Genomic DNA, 17,461 nt, shown 5'->3' with positions numbered 1-17,461 from the left:
TATAGACTTCAGCAGAATCGTGCCTACCCTGGTGACACAAAATTGTCACTTTGACTTAAATCTTGTTACGTTATTCAGAAACACTGCACTTGGTGTAACCTATTTGCTAGAAAATATCCAAGTGTCACAAAAGTTCTGCAAGTGTAACTTCCTGCTTACTTTAATCCATGAATAGCAGTTTAAATTCACTTTAAATTCAACAGAGCTAATGCCTCTGGCCTCCTCTACAAAGATATCACAGGAAGAGATTATTGCAGCTTCTATTTCAATGGCTTTTCCTTAAAGTGAGCACTGAAAGTATAAGTGAGTGGGTGGTTAGGAAACTGTTAGTAGTTAATGTCGTCTCTAAACTGCAGAACTCTGGAAATGAAAAATATCTTGGCTTCACAGCAAAATGTTTGAATGTTATGCCACTCAGGCGCAAACTGAGCAAGACCTGCAGAGGGCCGGTGAGCACAGCTTCCATATTATCTCATTTTGAACGCCATTATAATGAGACTTTGCAAAGATATCCACAAACACTTAGCTTTTGGCTTAGGTTATACTGTGTAAGACTTTAATCATACTAAGGGTCCAGTAAAAACCTTTTCCATCCTCCTCAAGGATAAAACAAGAAGCGTTGTCTCCTCTATCAACATTTTAGCACGTTTAATTTCGATGAGATCATCAATTTGATTGATAACAAATCATTACAGAACAGTTTAAACAGGTCTAAATTTCTCTTGATGTTAACGACTTACAATCACCTTTATGTTAGGTCTTAAAGCTTTATTATCCTTAAATACAACTAGCATAGTGAACCATTAAACTCCAAAGTGATCTGAAATGATATTGATTGGGGTGCCAGCCAAAATTTTAAGGTGCCTGCCTGCATTGCTTTTTACATCTTTACACTGAATGCACGTGTAATTTTTAAAATAATCATTAATTTTCCAGTCGAACCATCTCTCTGGCCTCTTTCCCTAGTGCTCTTAAATTCTCACCATTTGAGCATACACACGTTCTCTTCCAACTAGTATAAATTTCGCTGGTAAATTTAAGTAGTTCCAAGCATAAGCTTACTCCACGGGAGGGAAAGGCCACCAACGTGAAACTTGTGGGCGCCTCCGACCTGGCTGCGTCTCCTAGCCTGGCTTCCCTCCTGCCGGGTCTGCACCGCGGCCCGGCCGACCCCGAAGGATGCAACTCTTTCGGTCCGGCTCCCCAAGTACCGTGGACTTGGTGACCCACTTCGCGCGTCGGGCTGAGGCCACGAGGGCAAGGGACTTTTTCTGTCCCCGACTCACGGCTGGAGCCCCCATCCTGCCGTTCGGACCCGTGCGGGCCTCGGAGTGTCCCGCAGCGGACCCCCGCCCAGGAACCCCGCAGGCAGCGAGACGGGCGCCCGGGCCAGTTCTCTGCCCCTCGCCCCCCGCGGGGACCCTGCCCGCCCCGCTGACCGGCCCCACGTTGCCAAATAGCTCAAATGCTTGTCATATTTGCGGTCGCGCGACTCCGCGGGCTGTGCACGCGCTGCACTCGCCGCCGCCTTTGTCACCAGCCGCTTCGTCATTCGCCTGAGCGCTTCTAGAGTATGGGGGGCGTTACTAGTGGCAGTGGTGGTCCTCAGGCCGGAGTGTCTCCTTCTCTCTCTCCTCCTCTTTCAGCCCGTCCTTACGAGAAAATAGGGGCGCGCCGGCCCGGGAGGGAGCTGGGGGCGGCGCTGCCACCCGCCGCCCCCTGCGCTCCGTCGCCCCTTCCTGCTCCTCCGGCGGCCGAGGCCGGGCTCGGCCTTTATCGCGCCTCCCGGGACCGCGGGGGAGAGGCGGGCCGGGGCGGGGCCGGCGGGGGCGGGGCCGGGCGGCGAGGGGCGGGGCCTGCGGCGCCGGGGCCCGGAGCTCGCGGGAGGCTCGCGGGCCGCACGTCACTCCTGCACGGCGAGTGCTGGAGCACGAGCTGCCGCTCGCTCGGTCAGGGCGCCCCCTCCGCCCGCCTCTCGCTTCCTCCTCTGCTGCCTGCCGCCGCCGCCTCCACCATTGTATAATGCTCGGGGAGCGCAGGCAGAGGACGGCGGAGTCTTAGCTTCGGCCTCGCCTGCTGCCCGCTCCCCGGCGCCACCCTCGGGCCCCTGGAGCGGGGCACTCCGCATGGAGCTGGAGTAGCTGAGGAGTGGGCGGAAACCCCTCCTGATGCGTTAGTTCCCAGGTGGAGCTGCATGTGGTAAGTTCTCCCGGAGCCGGGCTGGAGAGGATCCGTGGGCGCTGGGGCTCCGGGTGGATGGGGGGCGGTGTTGGGACTCGGCCAGGGCCGGGAGAGCCCTGAGGGCGGAGGAGGGGCCGGGCGCCGCAGCGGGAGGGAGCCGGGGACGGAACAGGTACGGGAGGAGCGCTCCCTCCCGCGGCCCCGGCCCCGCGCTCTCGGACCCCCGGCGCCTGCGGGCTGAGCCGCTGGGGGCAGGGCCGGGGTCAGGAGGGGGTCGGGAGCTCTGAGAGCCGAGCGGCGGGTGGGGGCGCCTGGAGCTGTCGCCTCTACAGCTGGGATGTGTGTGCGCGTTGTGGCGGTTGTGTTGTTGTGAACGTGCGAGACTTTTTAAGGCTCGGATTGCTGGCGCGAAGGCTGCTTCACTTTTGAGTTCCGTGGCCGGGTTTGCATCCAACTTGCTGTAGTGCGTTTTTGTGAATTTCCCGGTGTTTTTGTTTATGTTAAAAACGTCCCTTTCCACCCTCTTTTCGCCCATGCCCAAATGAATTGATTTGGGATCTATATGTATATTAAACTGAACGTCTCGTTGGTTTTTAAGTTAGAAATCTACAAGTCATCTTGGTGGTAACCGCCTATGACTGAAAGGGAGGGGGCTGAGGGGAGCCAGCTGTCCCAAGCTCTAGACTTTGTACCAGTAAGACAGGGGGTGTCGTCACAGGGCCACTGCATGGAGAGAAAATCGTGTTTTGTTTTGTTTTGTTTCTTGGCTGTAAGTTATCTTACCTTTAGCAGAAGTGGTAGTAATGGATTGAGAATGGGAGTCGAGTTTTAGGTTTAGTTTCTAAGTTTCACGAAAAGATCAGGTATAGTTTGCATTGGAATAACTTTTTGCTTGCAAGCTGAGTCGTTTCAGGAGGTAGAAAGTTAATTTTCACAGACACTGAATGGGGAGGACCGTCAGCAGAGTGAGACAGCCAGCCTCAGACCACAGCAGTTTTTATTTGAATCGAATTGGGCAGCCCCAGTTGGTCTTAGGGGAGAGAGTACATGTTTTCAAGCTTTGTTCATGAAATACGCGTTTTGATTTCCCAATATATGTTAAGAAATATCCATAATGTGTGTAAAGAGCCTAGAATTTGTAGTCACCAGTAGGATTCCTGAGGCCCTAAGTGTTCGCAGTAGCTTTTTGTAATTAGAGACTAGTCCCTGACAAGAGTGATGTGGGCTTTTGGCTTCGCTCCGCCCCTGAAGGACCGTCCACCTGAGAGCGTCTGGGCTGCTTGGCCGATGGGGGTTGGGGGTAGTTGCTCAGCTCAGCAGAAGGCATGTCTCACCCTGGCAGCTCCCATCCCTCCCCCTTTTTATAGAAGTCTATTCTGATATGAGTGTGCTAGGGTGTGCTGTGAAGATGAAAATATCCATCCTAAGATCCCAACTTCTGGAGTGAACAAGAATAGTTTGTTTGTGGATCTCTGCTTTTCTGTTTATTTTTTCAGGGTTCTTTTTTTTTTTCTTTTTATTTAAAAGAGACAAATACTTAAAAGTTTTCCATCGACTTCCTTAGAGGTGTATTATATGTTAATATAAAATTTTTATGTCGTTCTTTAAGTTTGGAATCCTTTAACAATTTTTTTTAACTTCTTTCACCCCTTAATTAAAATGTACATAACCATGTTGTTCTCAGATGAGAAATTTTATTTTGGAGTTGACATCCCCCAACCCCCTTTTTCCTTAACACCTGGCTCTTTTCCTTACCTCATTAAGACAGGTAGGGGAGAGGACTCACATTTTGTAATGCCAACCAAGTGTATGTATGACAGGAGGTGTCCTAGGGAACGGTTTTATTGTCAGGCGAATGTCACAACGTCTTAGGTTAACAGCTGCTCAAGCTTGTTTCCCTTGAAGAATTAAGAGAAGGATATTAATTCAGATTTAGAAAATCTTTACACTTCTATTTGCTGAATTGTCCCTCTTTAAAGTTTTTGTATTTAATTGAGAAGCTAAAATATGAATTTTGCCCAATTGCTACACACTGAATTATTACTGATAATGAGCATAGTAAAATAGCACATATTTTGATATTTTAAAACTCATTCAAATTTGTGTGGCGACTGATAGCCTATGGCATCTATTTTAAACAGGGTTTCAATGGCAGAGTAAGTTACAACACTACTTTAGAAAGGCACACACATGCATCACACACAAAAAACATTACAAAACGTATGAAGGCAGTTTGAAGATGTTCGAATGCAAATACATAAAAATTTCTATCAATAAAAGTAGCATGCTGCAAGTTATCAGTGTCCACTTATACTACAAAATATTTTACATTTTAGTAACTAAGAAAGGTGAAAGCTGGAACAGAAACTTTGAGAGGTTTCTTTTGCTGTGGTTTCTTGTTAAAGAGCACAGAAAAAAAGTATGAAGCTTTATTTTATATTTCACATATATCAACAGAATCAAGACCACTTTGTCAATATTACCTATGGAAAAAGCTATGTATAGATAAGAGTATTTGGGACCATGAACTTCAATTCACTCATAGAATTTTTAAAGCTTTTTGGCAACAGAAATTTTGTATTCAGTGTCATGGCATGTCCTATAGGAGATAGCTCTAGTTGCGGTAGTTTCTTGGTGCCTGAGAGAGAGAGCAAGCGCAGGCGCTGTCTCTGATTACTGAGTCCAAAGATCAGGTGTGTACTGAAGGCACCAGAAGGCAAGCTCCAGTTGATGTGAAAATGGCCTTACAATAAGGGTGACACCAGCTCTCATAGGTCTTTCTGTTAATACTGACTAGCAAAACATGAAAATCTAAAAGTGCCATGGCCAGTTTATATGCACAACTCATATATTTTGTACCTATTGTTAATAATTATTCATTAAGCAATTGATAGAAATCCACAAGCCAGGACTCCTGTTTAAGAAATGTGTGCCTATTTCATTTAATTTTAGTATGTTTGAAGGAAATGGCTACTAATCTAGAAAAAATGATTGTCTCAAATGGCCGGTGCAGTTGGTATTAAAGGCAAACTTCTGCCCTGTGTGCAGATGCTGGGAAACCCTTATGAACAGAACTGTCCCCTGGAGCGTCCGTCACTCATTGTGTGGAGCAGTGTCTTTCTCCATTAGCCCTGTGTGGCAGTTCATTCTTTGTATGAATCTGTGAATGGCATATGTCAGCCCAATAAGACGACATTCCTATTCTGAGTAATAAATAGACTCCTTGTTTTTTTGTTTTTTTTTTTTTCTCGGAGATCACGAGACAAACAAAACAGAATTGGCTGTCTAAAAATTTTCTTTGAAATACAAATGAAAATTTCAAAGTAAAATCATCACAATATATTTTATAATATATGATTTCTATTAGGACAGAACAGATACAGATACTGCCAGTTTCAACAAGCACCACATATAGACAGCACAAACTCTTTGGAAAATTCTGCCCTCTCTGTGGTCTGAGGTATCCCAAAGCTGGAAAGACCCATTTGTCTTTTCTCAGAATCCTCTGTCCCTCATCTGAACTTAATGCTAGGATTCTCTGAAGTAAACCCCACAATTTGATTGATCTATTTTGGAAACCCAAGATCACCTAAGCTGTATTCTGCATCCATTGCAGTTTTCAGCTCAGAATGGAGTTGGCATCTGTGCTCCTGGCCGGCCTCTTCTTACACTTGCACACTGTCTGGCCAGAGCTGGCCCCTGCCTCCCCACAGGGACAGCAGATCAAGGGGTGCATGTGCCCGGCCCACCTCCACCCTGAGTGGAGAGTGGACTGAGCTATGTGGAGGCGTCGGGTGGGGGCTGGAGGGGAAGAGCAGAGGATAGATCTGGAGCCGACTGTGCAACTGCTACAGCAGGTCTGACTAGTTTGAGGTGCCCAAAGGCAGCTTTGTTTTTCTAGTAACTCCAGGTAGCAGCAAACTTCAGTTCTTAAAACTCATTCATGTCTGCCTTACTGTCTTTTTTGTCATTTTACAAAAACCTGTGTCTTTGCAGAATTACTAATTCTAAGCTTTTATCCTTTAAAAACCTTCCTAGGCAGTTAACTGAAAAGAAGCTAAGCATTTTCTAAGGACTTCCCCAATAGAATAGTAAAGGGGAAGGGATTCTGGCTCTTAAAGGCATGATCTATGTCTATATATTCTGTATATCCGTATGCACACACTGATGTTTAACAGTGGGCTGAGTGAACCTATTGAAGAAAAGTAAAATGTACACTTGAATAGACCATGGTCAAAACCACTGAATGATCAAAAGTCCCTTGCTCCACATCAGCCTTTAGCGCTTTGCTTGCCTCTGCTCCAGCCGGCTGCTTATCATTCCACGCCATGCACTGCAGCTCCTGGGGTTTGGAGCAGGCCTGCTAGTGTACCCCACCCTTGTGTTTAGAAGTGTTGCCCAAGTTAAACTCAGAGAATCTGAAAGTCCCAAGGTCATCTCTGCACCAGAACAGGTTTGCATAAAATCCTAGTCACGCTAATGAGATACCGAGCTGGCAACTGCTTTAAACTGATCTTCCTGTGTGGTTATCCCATTTTATAATAGGTGATACAGATTTGCTTTTCAGATTTCTTTCCTACTTTGAGGGGACATCTCCCTGTCCATCTGTACCTCTTCTGTGTCTTCCATGCTATCAGAGAAAACCAATCTGCCTGAGGAATTTGGGTGCTATGATCCAGAGTGGAATAATTTTTGCTCTGTCTCTCTGCTTCTCAGGAACTTGGTGGTCTTTTCTGAACTTTTTAAGGCAAACTAATTTTGTTTTAGTAGTTTTACCATGTCCAGAAATAGAAAATGAAGTATGTTTCACTGGCAGTGGTTCTTAGCTGTCTGACAAGTAGTTGGTTTACAAATTAAAAATTCGATTCTTCAGGTGGTTCCTGCCTTCTTCTAAAGCTCCAGAAGACAGGTAGGATGAATCGAGTGTGAGGGGGTGGCAGGCTGGGGAGGTTGAGGAAGGCTTTCCATGAAGACCATTGAAGGTAACTGAAGAATTATGAAGCATTTTCCTTAGAAAATAAATAGTTATTACATTTAGTGTGGTACTCTGATTATTTTTATTGTATTTAAGTGACTTAGCTTAAAGTTCAGTGAGCCATTCATTATCAATGCACAGAAGTCCTTGGGAAGATACACGTTTTATCTCAGAATAGTCCCAAAGTAGTTATTTTTTAATGGCTGCCATATTTACAAAGTATCATTTACTCCCCTCAAGTTTAGTTTGTATCCTCGTTGCCTTTTTCTTTGTAAAATTATTTTCTGTGTGTGAATTATTCAAGTATATGATACAAAGTTTAAATTGTCTTTGTAAAACCTTATTAGCCTACCTAATTCTTAGAGGCAACTAAACATTCGAAACATGTAGATTACTTACATGGGACCGGTATTTACGTAGAATAGTTATTTCCTGCCATTTGCATGTCTCAAGTATATTTCTATTATTCTGCACCTCAAATTGTTGTACTCATATCATGTAGAAATGTGATATTGTTCTCTAAGGAATCCAGGTTTAGGCCATACAATACAATGTTCAGTTTTACACAGTAAGTAAAAGAAACAACATTTCTCTGGTTTTCCTCTTTGGACTGCACGGATAAGTTATAAGATGAAATATGTTCTGTATTTGTAAGCAATATTTTAAGTGATTCTTTTGTAGTAATGAAGCATCCAAATTTGAAGGCATGACTAGTTTTTAATTTTTAACTTTTAAGAAACGTTTCTATTGAAGCATTTCTTGAAGTAGCATACTTTATTTTTATTCCTTAGTTTTATTCAGTGGCAAATAGTTGTCTAACTAATAAAACCTAGAAGGCCACCTTCGGTTTTAACTAAGATGTAATTTTATCTCTCACAGAATTGTTCTAAAATCTTCTATTTCCCTGTTTTAGTAAGACTTACATGCATCTTGAGTCTTGAGGTTTTTTTTTTTTTTTTTTTTTTAACACAAAAACTGTCACATGCTTTTGGCAAAGCCTTTCCTTCCTACTCTAAGCCCCCCACCCCCTTGACATTGTTTATTAAGGGTCTCTAGCGTGAGGGAGAAAAACAGTGTATCTTTAGGGAAAAGATGCTACAGGAGGATTGAAACAGAATCCCATCCAAGCAATTATAAATACAGGAGAAAAAAATATTTTCATTATGCTGGAGAATGGGGGTTGGGCAATGGTGGCTAGCCTTTACTAGTAAAGCACGTAATCTTATGGGAAAAATTGTCAAATCTGAGAATTCCTTACCCTAATGTTAATGAGGCCTTAGATTCAAAATGCTAAAAATATCATATTCTGACACCAAATTATTATGAAGTAGCATCACAATTCAAATGATTATAATATATAGATATGTTTATACTTTCCAATTTTCAAATGGGGAGACTCATTATAACATTTCATCTATTATGAGCATTATTATTGAACGTACAACATCATATAACCTGAACTTGTAATTTAAATAGAAAGAATTCCAGCAAGTAGTTACACATAATGATCTTGCTTCATTATCTCCCTAAGGTTAACTGTGTTACATTTTATAATTAAATGGCCCCTCCCCAATGTCTTTTCTGAAGGGTTTTCCCAAATAACTGCCTGAAGCGGTATCTGTTCAGTATGGAGATAATTTATAGTTATTAAGAAGTAGCAAGTAGGCTTAGTAAAGGCATCTATACTGGTAAAAGTCTTAGCCTAATTTATTGAGACTCATTGTTTTATTGGGAGTCCATGTTGGAAGCCCCACTGGAAATTCTGAACTGTTGGTTTCTCCACATTCACATCTCCTGACTTGGGTGTGTGTTTGTTGTTGTGTGTTTGTTCTCATTTCAGGAATCCTCCAGGGATTCTAACCATGGTTTTTGAAACATCAGTGTTAACTTTTGCATACAGGGAAACAAACTTTCTTATACACAGTACTTCCAGAGTTTGAACCATACCATAATTTAATTTATTTTGGCCTTGGAAAAGCTCCCAGCTTGCTTAGCATTGTTCTGTGGATACCTGAATTTGAAAACAATCTTGAAAATGTATATACTTTGAGAGCTGTAGGTAGAAATTGCAGTGAAGAATCAGACTTCTGCGCTCCTTGCTGCTCGGCTGCGCCCCCTCGTGGCTGGATGTGATGTGCTGTCTTGCAGAGTTTAAAGAGTTCCAACTTGAATTGGGCGTGCTTGTTTACATGAGCAGTAATAGCTTTCTTCTGTGTGAAAAAAAAAACCTATCAAATTAATATAATAGTTTTCATTGGGGGTGTGAGTAATTTATTGTGCTTATTTTATATGTTTTAATTTTAAAAATATGTATTGGCGTGTTGTGGTTTGTAACTTTTTATTATGGAAAATTCCAAACACACTCAAAAGTAAAAGCGAGAGTACAATGCACTGCCTTGTACTTATCAGCCAGCCTCAGCAGGTATCAACATTTTGTCAAATCTCGTTTCATCTACATGGCCAGGTTTTGGGTTTTTTGTTTGTTTGTTTGTTTTGGAGTATTTTAAAGCAAATTCCAGGCATCAGAGCATATTATGTTTTTGTTAACTTCAGGTTAAAAACTGTATAATTCTACTCAGTCTTTTACTTGAATTAAGTGTGCCATTCCCAAATAATCCTTTTTCTTTATAAATTTAAAAAAAAATTCCTTAAAACTGAGAAAACAAATAAAGCTTTTTTCTTTCTAATTTTTTTTTTTAAATCGAGTGTACCATACTTTTAGCCAGAATCCTTAGGTAAAATAAAACAATTGACAGCATTCTCATTGTCCTTGGAAGAAGGTGATTGGTGTCCATAGCTTCATAAGAGTTGGGATTAAAACTTAAAATTCTCAGCTGGCAGAGGAACCACTGAGACAGGATATTAGAAACATTTTATACCATTGACATTTATATTCTAAAAAGCCCATTTTCTTTCCAGATGTGTACTAACAAGGCCGTAATTTAAAGAAATATTTATTTGAAACATTCTCTCCCAGAATTTGACTATATTTTGCTTACTAAATGCAGTTGTCAACATTTTTAAAAATTATTTTACTAGGAGAAAAGATTATATTTGAGAAACCTCCAGTATTGGAAATTGTCTTCAATTTAATAGAAGCATGTGAAAATCTGAGAGGAAAAACTAGAATTTAAAAAATTTGAACGTCAGAAAACAACCCCAAACAGTAAAAGTTGTTTCTTAAATTTACTTAGGGTTTGACTTCCTGGTCGAATTTCAGTGTATCCTCAGGCTTCCCCGCCCCCTGCCCTCTTCTCCACTGTCAAGAAAGCCAGGATTGCTCCTGCAGGTCTTCGTCAAATGCAGGGTCTGATCTTGCACAAACAGCCTAAGTTGCGTTGCCCTGCGGGCCCCCGCGCGGCCGGTGCGCAGCGGGAGAGCCCGGAGGAGGCGCCGGCAGCAAACAGTGGTATCGGGTTACAGGTTCAGAATATCGCTGGAGCACTGGTGACTGGCTTGATCTAGTGACTGGCTTTATAATTACATTGCCGATTTGTTAGGGGAGGCTTTGTCTTCCTTACCAATTAGCATGGATGTTACTGCAGGGGCCTCAAATTCTGGATGAGCTTTGGTTGTTTTGTTTTTGTTTTTGTTTTTGTTTTAAAGCATCCCGATCCATAGAACTTCATGGGTTCTGTTACTAATACTCCCTCTTGTCTTTGGGCATCCTTGTGTCTGTAAATAAGCCAGAGACGGTCTCTCCCTGTTGGAATGTTTGCCCCTGTTTCTGCCCACTCCCCTGGGCCAGACGCAGTTGTTTTGGGGTCCGAGGTCTACTTTTGCTCTTTGGATACCCCAGCACCTCCCCGCACCGTGCTGGAGGGGACAGCCCACATCCCGTGCCTGCTGCAGTGTCAGGACACACGAGGCCCGGCTGAGGACGTGCCTGTTTCTCTTAGCTTCCTTTCTGATTCTGCCAGCATCATCCACCACTGCAACCTTTTCAGGGCAGCCTCTTTGTTTTCGCTGGTGTGTTTTCTTGTTCCTTGGGGGAGGAGGGTGTTAAAAGCCTGGACATGATCAGATTTCTTAGTCCAGTGTGTTGTTTAAGGTGTAATATTTTAAGTGTAGAAAGTTGTCTAAGCAAATAGCTTCCCCCAATTAGGATCGGGCTTCTCCTTCCGGCTCAGAAGTTGCTGTGTCACACTACGACAGCAGCCTGGAGGCAGAGCACTGGGGTCCTCAGCGTCCCGCCCTCAGGCTAGTGGGAGGTTCCCTTTTGTCATGAACAGAGGCTCTCCCACTTGGATGCCTCAAAAGCAGGGTCCTAAATGCATTGGAAGGCCAGCCTGTGGAGTGAGGAGAAGAGAAACAGCATTGTGTTTCAGAAGTTGTCTCAAAACAATCCTGGCCCTACTTCGAGCCTCTTTTCGGCTCAGAAGTCTGCCACATGCCCAGCTAATTTTACCAGGGGCACCCCTTTCTTCTACCACCACCGCCAAAAGACACCAGGAGAATGAATGTGTTTCCACTTAGGGCTGTGGGCTTTGGTGGCACAGGATGTCAGGGGAAGAGAAGGACCGCTGCCAGCCTTCTCGTAAGACAATTGCCACACGTTTTCTCTCAGCTTTTTTCTGACAAAGAAGTGGGTGCATGAGGGCAGATCACTACTTTGAGCGTTGGCATTGGGGTAAAGGCCTCATCTTTCTTGTTTTAGCGTTAGCATTGGCACCTCTGGACTCATCAGCAACCAGTGGTCACACCAGCAGCCATATGGGACAGTGTATCTGATGAGGTTAGGGATACGACTCCTTAAAGCTCCTCTTTGAATTAGGAGCCTTTTTCCTGAGAGCTGTTAGCTAGCGTTTTGAAAACATTCCTGTTGAAGTATAGCGTGCATGTGGAGCCGTGCAGGATCCCGCGTGTGCAGGCCAGTGACTCATCACGAGGCAGGCCCCAGCTGCACTCTCCACCCAGGTGAGCGGCAGAGCATGGCCAGCTCGCCCCACTGGCCGCCGGTACACCACGGCAGACACGGGAGTTCAGTGTTGCCTTGTTACCTGACTTTTAAAACAACATACCACTTAATTGTGAAGCCTGCTGCACTCTTGAGAAGAGAGCATACAGAATGTCTAGTTGTTGCTGTTTCCCAAAAGGAAATTGGAAAAAGCTCTTGAAAAGGTGCACAAGGTACAAACCAGTTGGGCTTCTAAGGCGATGCTTTCCTGGGTTCCCCGTCTATCCCCGCACCGGGTCAAGGTGGTGCCGAGCTGCACAAGCCCCAGGAGTGCAGGACCAGGTGTCTCCACTCAAGCTTTGATTCCTTTTTGGTCACAAGATCAGTCACACCTTCCCCAATTATTTCCTCTCTTAAGAATTTAGAACTAAGCTGTCAACTTTGACCCCCTTTTAAAGTCCTTTTGTGGCATGAATTCGCTTTCTCCAGACACTGAGTAGAAAAGTCTGTTAAGAGTTTTCCTTCTGCCCGGGGTTAATGACAGTCATTTGGGATGAATCAAGTTAAAACATAATGCAGAGTTTTACATCTATGAAGACTTTTGCATCTTTTTTTGACTGGCACAGAGAAACCCAGCAAGCCAGTCTTCATGGGCTGAGGAGGGCTCCCTGTGCAGGCCTCCTACAGCCCCCGCACTGCCCCCAGGGTCTGTCGAGGGAGCTACCAGGATGCTGTGATGTCTGAAGAGGCTGGGGTGAGCCTGCAGGTGAAAGCAGTGGTTTTTGTTGGTGGTGGTAGGATGACAGAAGCGGTAGTTTGGAAAAGTCGATTTAATACTCTTACTTTAAAAATTCCTAACATTTATTTTGACGGTTCAAATAACATTAAAGGACAGTAATTTTTTTAAAAAAAGATTTTAAAGAGGTGTAGCTTTTAAATAGTTGGAAAACATTGAGCTAAAGATAACTTTTTCTGATTTATCTTTTAAAAAATTGTTTGCATTTTTTTTTTTTTTTTTTTTTGCAAAATGTAGTAGTGGGAGTTGTTACTTACTGTTTTAAGCGTAAGTACTATTTCAGTTCCTTTTTGAGCTTTGGATAAGATCCCACCGCCATCACTTTAAGACCCCAGCAAGGAGAATCTGGGCTCCACTGGGCCAGTAGGATCTGACACATGAGTTTGAGAACCTGAGTTTTGTCATTAAAATTGAGTTTAAGACATCTTAACTCTGCATGCAGGCTTTTGTTTTCTAATGTCAGTTGTCAGTTACTATCACAAAAATGCTGTTCATTCCTTTTTGCCCTGCTAAATTAGACACAAATAAGGAAGGCCTTGGGAATCAAGATTAACTGAATAAAGATATCCTCTGGCCTAAACTTGAAATGGCCTGATGAGGGAAAGAAGAAACGGTAGTTCTCAAAGTGAGGTTCCCAGACCAGCATCACCTGAAAGCTTGTTGGAAATGCCGATTCGAGGGCCCCTCCCCAGACGTGCTGAAGGAGAAATATGGGAGGTGGGGCCCAACCGCCTGTGCTTATCAGGCCTCCAGGTGAGCCTAAGGCTTTCCCGTGGTTGAGAAGTGAAGGATGGGAGAGTGGCTCACAGAAGAGCTTCTCAGCTGGAGCTCTCCTACCTACTCTGTATCTGGAGCTCTCCTACCTACTCTGTATCTCAGCTGCTGGTGCATTGCGCCACCCTGATCCCGCCCTGTAAAACCGTTCAACTGGGAGGTCTGTGCAACCCTCCTGTTCCTCCCTCCCAGACACAGTTCTCACTCAAGGACACACACACACACACACACACACACACACACACACCTGTCTCTGTTTTTACAGTGCTGCCCTGCCTGCCCCTTGGTGTCTTTCCTCATTATTTCCACTTACCGTTCGTGTATTCAGTGACTATCTAAGGAGCATCTTGTGTTGGAGACTGCCGTCTGCTGAGGATGCAGAAGTGAACAAAACACACACACCGTCTGTGCCCTGGGGGGCTCACTATCTTGAGACAGGAAACAGATATGAAGAGACAGTCCCACCTTAAATATAAATTTCAAATAGGCTACGAATCTATTTCCACTGGTCTCCCGGCTGCCCCCAGCCCACAGGAATCTCTCAGACTCCTTACGGTGGGAGTCGCTCAGATTCTGGAATTGCAAAACCCCCAAAAGTCAAGTCATTCAGGCTCCTGGTCCTCTGGTCCTTTGACTTCTGAGGACACTTCTAGTGAGTGACATTTGTTACTTTTGAGCATCTGCCCAGATTGTAGCTTTTGAGGGCGGGGTCCTTCCTAATGAAAAGTTGCACAGTTGAAAACTAGTTTTGGTGTACAGAGTTGTGTTTAGTATGAAATTTCCTGGAAAACTCCAAAAGTTTTCATTTATGTCGCTACCTGTGAGTTTTGTTCTTTATGTTTGAAACTTGGTTTGCTGCAGTTAATAGTTGCTAAAATTAATGTTTAGAAAACTAGAATGCTAGGAATTTGTTTCTGAAAAGTTTACTGGGGAGGGAAGTCGTTTGATCTCAAACCTCATGTTAAGAGCCGATGACTATTCAGTAGAAAAGTGGCTGTGGTTAGTTTTAGGCCCCTTAGGGTGGGCAGAAGAAGGAGGAGCACCCACATGATTCCTCCACGTGGGAGTCTCCAGCCCCACCCTGGAGCTCAGGGTCACTTTGAGTCTTTGTCTGGAAAAATTGGGTAGAAGGCATGGGTTTTTTAGGCTTTGGTCTTCACCAGCCAAGGGAGGAGATGAAGTGGAGTGTCAAAGCCCTGGGGTGACCTAGGAAGCCAGTGGGTCACAGGCCCCCCTTTCGTGAACTCCAGGCCCATCCTCCACAGGAACCACAGCACCCCGCACTAGAGTTACCTAGACATCCTTAGCCAGCTCCTGCTACTGCTTCATCTTCAAGTTGCAGCCCAGTGAGGCCTTTTTTAAAGGTCCCTTGCCTCTCCAAAGGGCGGTTAAAGGACTATTGTTATTTTCTTAGACTGCCTGAGGAAAGAGAGGCTTCTGAGGAGCTAGGAGCTGGGCCGACCCTGACCTTGGCCAGCCTGAGCCAGGCCCAGAGAGGCCCGGAGGGGCTGATGCGCCTGGCTTCTTGCCCTCTAGTTCTTGAGGGCATGTTGTGTCTTTTCTCCTTTAAATTGGGCCCTGCGTAAGGAGGTGGTTGTTACACAAAACCCTGAGAGTGAGAGTTCCCACTGCCCTCCCCATCTAGGAGTTGGAGGCCTCTTCTGAATATGCTCATTGTAATGTTACTGCAGTGTGTCAGGCAAACTTAAGGAAAATGACTTCACTTTTTATTATGTTGCATTGTATTCCTTTCTGTAACAGCTTAGATAGGATTAAAAATCAAGATGATATGCATTTTACAGTCTTACTGGGTGTGTGGAGTCAGTTTTGCCTTATAATATAATACAAAATAGAGAAATGGTGGCAAACCTGCCTTGAGGTACACTCCATCAGGGGTCCTTATTCATACCTCTGAAGCGCATCCAAGATTTGGTGTGTGTGTCTGTTCCTGCTCACAGATTTTGCTTACCGAGCCCTCTGCCCTCCCCTTCCAGGCAGCATTACAGATGTCTTATGAGGCTTTCTCTAAATCATTAGGATTAGCACACAGCTCTGGCCAGCTGGATCATTCTAATTGGAAATTAGGTGCTTCTCACATTGAAATCCTTCTGAAAATACCTCCAAAGATCTCTTTCAGCTATGGGAATTCTACTAAATGCCTATAGTATTTTGCATGACCTGTATACTTTTTAAATATGTGAATTCTGTAGATTCAGTGATTATTTCTAGAAAAATGCATTATTTAAAAAGTCCTGTTGTTTGTTCTAGTAACAAGTCTTAAAAAGACAATTCTGCATTGATGACTATAAGAAGAGTCTACACCATCTTCCCTAAATGTTACCTCTCCTCCAGAAAACCGATAAAAATCACTAGCTTATCACAGTGGCGATAAGCTAGTTTGTTTTCGGTTGTATTTTGTTTTATGCTTACGGACAGTGCTTCTCAAGCTTTCTGTGACGAGGGGCTCTCTTGGTTCCCTGGCCCCCTAGCTCCTAGCTCCTAAGAAGCCTCTCTTTATCCTCAGGCACTCTTAAGAAAATAACAATAGTTCCAGGCTGGGCCTGGAGTTCACGAAAGGGGGGCCTGTGACCCACTGGCTTCCTCGGTCACCCTGGGGCTTTGACACTCCACTTTATCTCCTCTATCTTTCATAGACTTTAGTAAGATGCAATCAAAATAATTACCATAAAATGAAATAAAAATACAAAGTTATGGAAAATAGAAGCCCCATTAAAAAAAATTCCATGTACAGACATACAGTTACTGTGTACATTTGCTGTAGAAGTTTCTAAATAATAAAATGTCTCTCCATATCTCATCATGGACCAGTAACAGTTCACAGATAGGCACCATCTATGGCCACACTTCAAGAAACACTGTTTTAGAGTGTGTATGTATCTGTGTACTCATACATTTAAGTGTGTTGCCATGATCACATTATAACATAACATAGATCTTAGAACTTTATATGAGAATTAAATGCACTGAGTAAGCTCTTTAGCAAAAGTGAATTTTTTCTATTAGTATTTAAATGCTTAAATTATAAGCAAATACCAATAGTATACTCGTGAATACAGTTACATGTTTCAAAACCCAGTTGTCCAGTAGCACCTCTGATGCATGAACTAGAAAATGTTTTGCAATGTGAGATGAAACCACCTCCACTCTGATTCACCTTCAAGTTTAAACAGATACTTTAGATAGGAAATGTTCTGTGCAAAGTAAATACACAAATGAGACTTTTAGCACTAAACAGTAGGAAATATGTCTATCACATGGAGTATTAGAGAAACCAGCTGTTACTATCATAACCTTTCTTGCCCTGGAGAACAGTTAATTACTGGACTGGTCATTGGGATTGACAGCCATTTTTTAAATGTTAACAAAATGAGGGGAAATGTTTCATGCAAGTAACTCCACATTCTTCGTAAGCATTAACAAATCTCAAGCCAGTTCTGATGTTGATAGGTCACAGCTTGTTCATCTGTCTCTTCTGGAGACTGAGACAGGTGAGATGGTCTCAAGTGGCAGACTCCATGTCCACCTGTATACTGGCCTTGAGGGCAGCATGGCCTGCTTTCTGACAAAGTATGAGAAAGAAGTTCTGTGAAGTTTATATTCCATTTAGCCTTATTTCTTTAGGACGAGACTTGAAATTCAAAATGGCGATCAGGTGCAGGAGGGGATGTTTAGCCTCTTGAAGGCCAGGGTATTCACGTGGGGCTCCCCACTGGGCCTGGCCAAGTGCCTACGACAGTGTAGATGTGGAGAAGTTAATAGAGGATTGAATGAGGTGTGATCAATCAGCTGAAGCAGTTCATTAAAAGGTAAGTGGCAT

General features: G+C 43.8%; 1 protein-coding gene across 6 annotated transcripts in view; it reads left to right on the top strand.

Moving 5' to 3' along the window:
- Positions 1–17,461, top strand: part of SERTAD2 (SERTA domain containing 2) — a 122,652-nt gene that overhangs the window by 98,555 nt on the left and 6,636 nt on the right. Inside the window, exon 1 of one of the 6 annotated variants that reach the window (XM_009184315.4) lies at positions 1,892–2,199. The exons of the other annotated variants lie outside the window; for them this stretch is intronic. The gene's annotated coding sequence lies outside the window, so the exon portion shown is untranslated. Of the gene's footprint in view, positions 1–1,891; positions 2,200–17,461 lie in introns of those variants that run through there. 6 annotated transcript variants of the gene reach the window in all.

Source organism: Papio anubis, chromosome 14 (assembly GCF_008728515.1).
Source record: "Papio anubis isolate 15944 chromosome 14, Panubis1.0, whole genome shotgun sequence".
Classification (NCBI taxonomy): Eukaryota; Metazoa; Chordata; class Mammalia; order Primates; family Cercopithecidae; genus Papio; species Papio anubis.
This window is presented reverse-complemented; position numbering and strand designations above follow the sequence as displayed.